This window comes from Leptonychotes weddellii, chromosome 12 (genome assembly GCF_054177405.1).
Source record: "Leptonychotes weddellii isolate Sample4059 chromosome 12, ASM5417740v2, whole genome shotgun sequence".
Lineage (NCBI taxonomy): Eukaryota > Metazoa > Chordata > Mammalia > Carnivora > Phocidae > Leptonychotes > Leptonychotes weddellii.
The window spans coordinates 11,284,498-11,293,115 of record NC_138380.1 but is presented as its reverse complement, the minus strand read 5'-3'; the positions used below and the strand labels follow the sequence as shown (position 1 = coordinate 11,293,115).

Sequence of the window (8,618 nt, the reverse complement as noted above, 5' to 3'; positions counted from 1 at the left end):
TAAAATTGCGATACTGTGTTCATCATGGGTCTTTTGCATTCATTTTGATTTTTAACATTATTGTATTAAAATATTTGTCTCCATTGTGTTTTTTGGCCTAAATTTTGCATCCGAGACAAGTGCCTCCCTCTCCTCTTTGTAGCCTTGGCCCTGAGTTGTTTAATCTGATCCTGTGTCTTGTAAACTGGTGATCAGACGCAGATGCTAGAGCTTTGCTGTGGCCCCGCAACACAGTTACTCCTGGGAACAGATTAGAGATGCAGCATCTCGGCCCCACCCCAGACATGCTGAGTCAGAATGTGCATTTAACCAGATCCCCAGGGGATTTGTGTGTCTACTGAAGTTTGAGGAGCCCTGCTCTGGGGGCATAATTAGATTTAGGTTTAATTTTTTGGTGCAAGAATGTTTCATACATGTGTTACAGATTTTTTTTTTTAATATATTTTATTTTATAGAGACGTGTGCAAGCAAGCTGGGGGAGGGGCAGAGAGAGGGGCAGAGAGAATCTCAAACACACTCTGTGCTCAGTGCAGAGGCCAATGCGGGGCGCGATCCCACGACTCTGAGACCATGACCTGAGCCGAAATCAACAGATGCTTAACCGACTGCACCCCCCAGGCGCCCCATGTGTTGTGGATTTCTTATTGTATCACGTCAGAAAGTACGTGGTGTTGAGTTGTCCTGTTTTGGGGGATATTAAGGTTGATCGGTGCATTCAGAGGCGATCGGCTTAGTCCACCCATTAGAAAGTCAAGATGGTCACTTCTGAGAGTTGCTAGAGCCACATGGTTAAGAGGAGGGGCGACCATATGGGTTAGAATGTTGACTTTACACCTGGCAGCTTTGCAACATGGGTATGCTTCAACTCTTCGTAAACTGGAGATGGTTGTAGAAGCATCTCCTCAGGTTGTCATGCCGATTTTTCTTAGAATAGGGCCAGGCACAAAGAAAGCGTTCCATCAGAAGTAGTGCTTCTTTTCCTCTTCTGGCTTTTGTATCCTTATCAGAGAAAGCATCATAACAACTACGTGTTTTGAGTTGGGCCTTCAGTGAGTGGGACAGCGTGCTAGGCAATATTAATGACTTGAGCATAGGCAGAAAATGGAAACGCACCGTGTATTTTTGGAGATTGGCAAAGAGTTTGACTTCAGTATAGACTACAGTTAGATTTTTTTTTAGTAGAATGGGTGGAAAAGCCCAATTGTGGAAGTCTTTGTAGGCCGTTTGTAGTATTTGGTGAGCAGTGGAGACTCGGTGAAGATGTTTAAGGAAAGGAGCTTGTCATGAACAAAGCTGGGCTCAGGAAGCTTAGTCTGGATCCCTTGGGCAAGAGACCCCGGAGTGGAGGGCATGGGAAGGCTTGGGGCGGGGTGTGTGTGTGTGTGTGTACATAGAAGCTAAGAGAGGCCAGAAGGCTTGGGTGTGTGTGTGTGTGTGTGTACATAGAAGCTAAGAGAGGCCAGAAGGCTTGGGGGTGTGTGTGTGTGTGTGTGTGTGTGTGTGTGTGTGTGTGTACATAGAAGCTAAGAGAGGCCAGACCAGAGTGGTGGCATTGGGTGTGGAAAGCTAAATGGGTGCAGTGAGGCTTGACAGTTTAATACCTGCGCATGAGTGCTGTAGGCAGATAGACTTGTGTGTGGTTTGCATTTTGCTGCTTACTAGCTATGCGACATTTATCAAGCCCCTTAATGCACCTCGGTCTCCTTCTGGGGTGATGGGGATAAGGAGATGTGTTTAGCAGGTTAGGTGTAAGGATGAAGTGAGCTGATGCATGTGCTGGTAACTGGTACGATGCCCGGCTCATGGCTTACCCTCAATAAATGTTAGCTCTTACTAACATTAGATAATGGACTGGCTGTTTGGTTGAAGGAGGGGAAGAGAAGTCATTTTTTGGTTTCAAGACTAGGATAATTGGTGATACAGAAAGAGGCAAGTCGCCAGGGAGAATTGGTTTAAGGAGGAGGTATTATTCTTTTCCCTTTTAGCTATGTTGGGTTTGAGACCCTGACAGCATATCCAGGGGGAGATGTGTTAGATTCCAGGGGTAAATTATGCATGAGCCACACTTGACTGGACCTGTATTATTTCTTTTGGTACAGATTATGGTTTCAGTAATGTCTTGGGCTTCCTCTTTCAGTATCTCGGGGGTTCTGACAAAGCAGATGTTTTACCTTGACATCAGTTTGGACTAGCTTCTGACTTTGCAATTGGTGGTCTAGGGCCTGGCTGGTTCAGCACGGGGGGAAGGTAGGGAGGGCTTTTCCCCTCAACGGCTTTTCCTCATTTCACATTCTGGTTGTGGTTTTAAGAAAGCAGTTCGTATTGCTTTTCAGCCATTTCAGTGTTCTCTCTCTCTCTTTTCTCTCTGCACAAGCTGATGCTAAAGTTTGGGGTATTAATAGGTGCTATTTAAAGAAGCTCATTTATGGGCAATTAAATAACATGCCTGTCAGCTCAGATTTGATAGGGAATAGGAGAACTTTTCTTTCTTTTTTTTAAGTGCAATGAAGTTTAATTATATTCCCTTTCCTTTTGGCTCTTTTGTCATTTTATTTGGAAAACATTTCTTTAAAAAAAAAATCTGTATTCTTTCCCATATGTTTATGGTGGTGGATGGGCTAGGGAGGACTGAGCTGGAAGGGCAGGAGGTGTATTTAAATTTTGTTGATTTCACCTAATTTTTAGGGCTGTTTCTGTCAGTGGTATTAGCTGCTCCAGGCACTGCAGAGAGAACAGTCGTTGCTGATGCTGAAACTAACCCCTGTCTAGGTAGCCCCTGACATCTCAGTGCATGTCGTGGAACAGCAGAAACACTGACCATAGTCACTGACTATGAGTTGCTAAGTCAGAAGGTCTGTCCTGCATCCTAGAGCCCAGAATAAATACCCCTTTATGCCTGTGGTTTTTTTTTTTTTTTTAAGATTTTATATATTTATTTGACAGAGAGAGTGACAGAGTACAAGCAGGAGGAGGAGTAGAAGGAGAGGGAGAAGCAGGCTCCGCGCCGAGCAGGGAGCCTGATGCGGGGCTCGATCCCAGCACCCTGGGATCATGACCTGAGCCAAAGGGAGATGCTTAACGACTGAGCCACCCAGGCGTCCTTATGCCCGTGGTTTATAGAGAACAGCTGGTAGGCCTGGAGAGAGAGAAGAGACTCTCCCTGTGCTTCCTTCTTGAATAGCTGATGTAACCTCTGTGCAGTCTGTTTTCTGTCTTCCCTTTATCTGTGTAAGTAGGTGAAAGTACCTTGTGTATAACTTATAAGAGTAGCTATTTTCACTAGATTTTTAATTTCAATGCTGAGTTATCCATTCTTGTTCACTGTGGACTCGAGTGACTGATGCCCTCCCTCCTTCCTTTTTTTTCCTGTTTTAGTAAATACAGTCTGGGGAAAATGCCCTTGGTTTGCTTTATATTGTTACTGAAAATGTTAAAAAAAGAAAAATGTTGATCCTTGTATATTGTTGAATATACCACCAAGTAAAGAAATCCATCCAGAGGTACCAATTGACCTCAAGATTCCTGAACGCAAGTGTGGTGTACTTTTCACTAGCCCAGACAGAAGTGGTGCGATACACTTGTCCTTTACATTTGATGGTAGACTTAACTTTGTTTTTCCTTTGCTAAACTTCACCAGTGGCAACAGGGATGACAGAATTTTAATGTCAGGAATTGCTTGTCTGAGTCCTTATTTTCTCTCTCCTTTTATGCACTCTAAGGGGCATTGAACTGAAGACACTCACCACTTAATATATGGTTATCAGTAGGATTTCTTCTTGACCCTTGATACTTTCCTGACATTAGGGAACTTTTTTATCTCATGTGGTTGGGAGAGGTAAGAAGAAACAAATTTCTGAAGTAGTAGGTACCACATCATGGGGAGGCCGGGAGAACAAGAAAGAACATCATCCTCTGGTTAAGTGGAAGGACCAGACCAGAAGGCCCTAAAATCCTTTTCAAAGTCATTAATGCCTTTATTGTTTTCCTGGAGTTTGTGACCTAGCATTCTACCTATTTACTTCTCTTGACTGTGCATTCTTTAGGCCCAGAAGATCCAGCATGTTCTTCAGCAGGCTGCCTGTCTTCCTGCTTGGTGACAGGTCTTTTTCTCGGGCAGAGATGAGCAGTATGGTCCCATGTGTGATGCTCCTCACTGTGGCAGCCTGTTTGTGTTTGGGTGGGGAGTTGGGGTGTGGGGTGGGTGGGGGTGATGTGTACTTGGCAAAACTCCCCCACTCTGCACACAAGAGAATCGCTTCTCTAAGGTTCTGTTCTGTCTGTCCTTCCGTTCCCGCTCCATCCAGGCTATTATACAGATAATCTGGGGACCCCGCCACTGGCAATCTCATGATTGATTATTCTAGGAAGCTCGGAGAAGTTGAAGTAGTTGTTATAAACATCTGAACTTGAAATCCGTTTTGCGTAAAGCAGAAACTGGGTTTGCAGGCACCACGGGAAAAAAGCCGGTGGTAGAAATTGCTGTACAATTTGCCTCTAGACTGTAGTGGGAAATATCTTTTTTGGGAAATAGGATGGATCAATATGATTTTTTTCTTTCCGTGTAAAGTTGTTATTGAAATAACAACTTATCTTATTTTGCAGTCCTAAAGTAATAAATAAGACCTTTATGGCTCAGAATAAATTGTGAGCGTCCCATTTCCTGTGGTAGCAGCCATATTCATATTCTTCTAAAGCCTCAGGCAGAGTGACATCAGCAAATTTTTTCATTTTCTAATCCAGAAGCTTCTGGTTTCTGTCAAAGAACCTGTATTTTAGTACTGAGCAGGTAGATCTTCAGGGACCTTTTTTGATGTGACTATGTTTTAAATTGTGTTAAACTTCAATTCTCTTGGGAGGCAGCATGATGTAGTAGAAAGAGCACCGTCTTGGAATTTATAAACAGTACTTTTTTTTTTTTTTTGGTCTTAGGTTCACTTTCAGATTCTTGCCCCATTAGCAATCTAGAATTTCTCTGATACCAGACTCAACCACTGGGACGGTCTTGTGGGGCTTCCTCGTGTACCAAAAGGAGTTCCTTATTTAGCTTTTTAGATGGTTCTAGTTCCATTACCGTGTCCCCTGAACACACCCACGCACGCACACACCCACACACGCACGGCCGTGGGTCTTGATCTGGTCAGATTTCCATGACTGTTCTAACTCTTCATCCTCCGCTGTGCCACAGCGATTTCTCCTCTTGCCCTTTGGTGGTAATCACAGTGAAGAACTATCCCAGGCGATCTGTGGGCTCGAGAATGCCAAATACTCCTAAAAAGAATCACCTTCAGTTTTTCCCTGCAGGACAAAACCTGCCTGTGAGCACGGTGAGTCAGTCTCTCCTGTTTAAACATTTGCCGCTTACTTATTAAACAGTTATTTATTGAATACCTTTTATCTACAAGAGTCTGCTGTGTGCTGTGGAAGAGAAAATGGTGAATTATCCATGAATTCAAGGCTATTATAATGAAGGAAGAAAGAGAAGACAAGGCGTTCTGGGTGTGGTGGGGTAAAGGGGTGGGTGGGGTTGTGCTTGGCCTTCTAGTTTTTCAAAGGGAGAGAGGGTAGAACAATCAAATCCCTGCAGGGGTAAAGCTCATTGTGTGCTCTAGAAAGAACAAAATGTGCAGCTTGCCGAGAGTGGGGCAGCATCGAGGGCATGATGGAGAATAAGGAAGTGGTTCTTAACCTCTTTCCTCAGTTATCCATCACATTTTTCTTTTCCTTTATTTTTTTTTTAAAGATTTTTTTTTTAAGTAATCTCTGCACGCAACGTGAGGCTTGAATTCACAACCCCAAGATCAAGTGTCGCATGCTGCACTGACTGAGCCAGCCAGGCGCCCCTCTGCACATTTTTCCTTTGGTTTTCAAGTGAGGTGCAGTGTCAGTGTAGTTGAGATTCATCTGGCGTTCTCTGTCCTCTGTCGCAAGGCTCAGGGCATCTCTTCCTGCTGCTTCTCGCCGCCTCATGTAGATAATCTGCTCCACTCTCAGCCCACTATTACCACATGTGTCTTTAGTCAAGATCAATGTCTGCAATTTCAGACGTGTATTTCCAGTTGTCCCCTGGACCCCTCCACCTGCACTCACCGTTATCTCAGATCCACAGATCCAGAATGAAGCCCAGCTTCCGCCCTCCTGAACCAGTACCTCCTACTGCCTTCCATCTCTGAGTAGTACCACCTTCTGCCAAGGGCTCAGTAAAAAAAAAATGTGGACACTGCCTTTGACCCCCTCAATCCCCACAGGCCAACCATTAAGTTTGCCTCTTAAATATCAGCTGCCTCTGTCCTCTCCTCGATCCTGGTTCCAGGGGTCCTCATGTCATCATCGCTGACTTACGTCCCTGAAGAACCCGCTCTGGTCTCCTTAGATCCCGTCTTGCCTTGACCATGGCCGACTTCACACTACAACTAGAATGATCCTTCTAATGTGTAAATCAGGTCACTTCACTTACCTTCCTGAAACTCTCTCATGGCTTTTTTTTTTTTTTTTTTTTTTAAGATTTTTCTCTATTCTTTGACAGAGAAAGGGAGAGAGGGAACACAAGCGGGGGAGTGGGAGAGAGAAGCAGGCCCCCCACCGAGCAGGGAGCCCAATGCGGGGCTCGATCCCAGGACTCTGGGATCATGACCTGAGCCGAAAGCAGACGCCCAACGACTGAGCCACCCAGGCGCCCCTCTCATGGCTTCTTATGGCCCTAAGGGTCAAGTCCCAATTCCTTAAATAGCTTCAAAGTCCGCTGGGGTCCGGCTGGTGCCTGTCCTCCTCTTTTGGGGCTCCTCCCATGGCAGGCCACCTCCAGCTGTCCTGAACTACTTTCCGTTTCCGAGGTTGGCCGGGCTCGTACTCTCAGGCTGTGTTCTTTGCCTGTATTCCCCTCCCTGTTTTTGCCCTGCCACTTTTTATTTCTCCCCTAGATTTACACTGCAGTGTCACTTCCTGTAAAAACCCTTCTCTAATTCCCCCAAGACTAGGTTAGATATTCCTAAATGGGCCCCTGTTATGGAGCATGTAAGAGTCATGTCACGTTACCACTGTTGAATTGTCCTTCTTCCCTTCTAAACTGTAAACTTCGTGAGGGTGGGGAGTGCTGGGCTTATTCACCAGTATATCCACACCTAGCACAGTGCCTGGCACGTCCTTTATCAAGAAACAGGTCTCTTACTTTATCACCGATACTTGCCAAGAGCTGTTCTTTGCCACTCGATCTGAAGCTGCTTCAGGTCAGGACCAAATCTGGGTCATTGAACCATACCCAGCACCGTGTGTTAAGTGAGTTGATTTCACCTGCTACTTTTGGGAGCTTTATCACACTAGAACTTATAAAAAAAAAAACACTATGGATGTAAATTTTAAAAATTAGATGGAATTAGGAAGTAATGTGATTAATGAATGTGCTATAAAATCTATATACTAATGAGTATTGTGCATTCAATGTTGTCTGAAGTTAAGAAAAAGGATTAAAGCATTTATTTCAGAGTCAGGTTGGCATGGGTTGGAATTCCAGTCTACTGTTTAGTAACACGGTGATCTTGGGCAAGTCTGTTCCTTCTCTGAGTCTTAACTTCTTCATACATAAGATGAGAATATAATGTCTGTCTTGCAAGGTTGTTACAAAGGTTAAAGGTTTGTGAAAACAGGTGCTGTAGTATCTGGCACGTGGGATTGCTCCATGAATTTCAAGTTATTTTCTCTTTTATTCCGATAAACATGCCTTTCCTGGAACATTTTTGGAATTTCTTTTTTGAAATAGTTTTCAGAACTGGCTATCGATGATCAGAATATATCAATGGGAGAAGTCTTTTTTCTTTGAGGACATGTTTGATTTTTAGAAACAGCTTGGTTGAGGGGCACCTGGGTGGCTCAGTCGTTAAGCGTCTGCCTTCGGCTCAGGTCATGATCCCAGGGTCCTGGGATCGAGCCCCGCATCGGGCTCCCCGCTCCGTGGGAAGCCTGCTTCTCCCTCTCCCACTCCCCCTGCTCGTGTTCCCTCTCTCGCTGTGTCTCTCTCTGTCAAATAAATAAATAAAATTAAAAAAAAAAAAAAAAAAAGAAACAGCTTGGTTGAGAGAGCAAAATCAAGATGGTTAATACCATTTTTGGATATTTAAAAAGATTAAGTATGGTTATAATGAGATTTTCTTTCATAGTATTTAAATTGGTACATATTCTAGCTTTCTCACAGGTGGCATTGACAGCGTATTCCGTCTGGCACCGTAAGATCCAGGGAAATAATTATAAAGAAATCTTGATTTTTGAATAGCACTCTGATAAATCAAGCAGTATTAGCAAGCTCAAGAGAACTGAGGTCTTTAATCATACACTTAATCACAAGTTAACATTGAAAATTTTACTACTAGCAAAAAAGAATTTAGGAAACTGTGATCCAAGGTGCTGTATTCTTTTTTTTTTTTTTTTTATGGTAATAATCATATTATCTACATTTATTGAGCACTTAGTATACACAATGCTAGGCATTGGGTAAATGCTTTGCATAGGTTATGCTATTCGATTCTTACCACAACTCTAAGATAAATACTCTTCTTATCCCCATTTAACAGATAAGAAAACTGAGGATTAGAGAGTATAAGGAAGTTGCTCAAGGCTACATAGGTGGT

General features: G+C 43.7%; 1 protein-coding gene across 3 annotated transcripts in view; it reads left to right on the top strand.

Moving 5' to 3' along the window:
* The window catches only part of AGK (acylglycerol kinase), a 77,782-nt gene that overhangs the window by 18,720 nt on the left and 50,444 nt on the right, over positions 1-8,618 (top strand). The window lies entirely within an intron of this gene.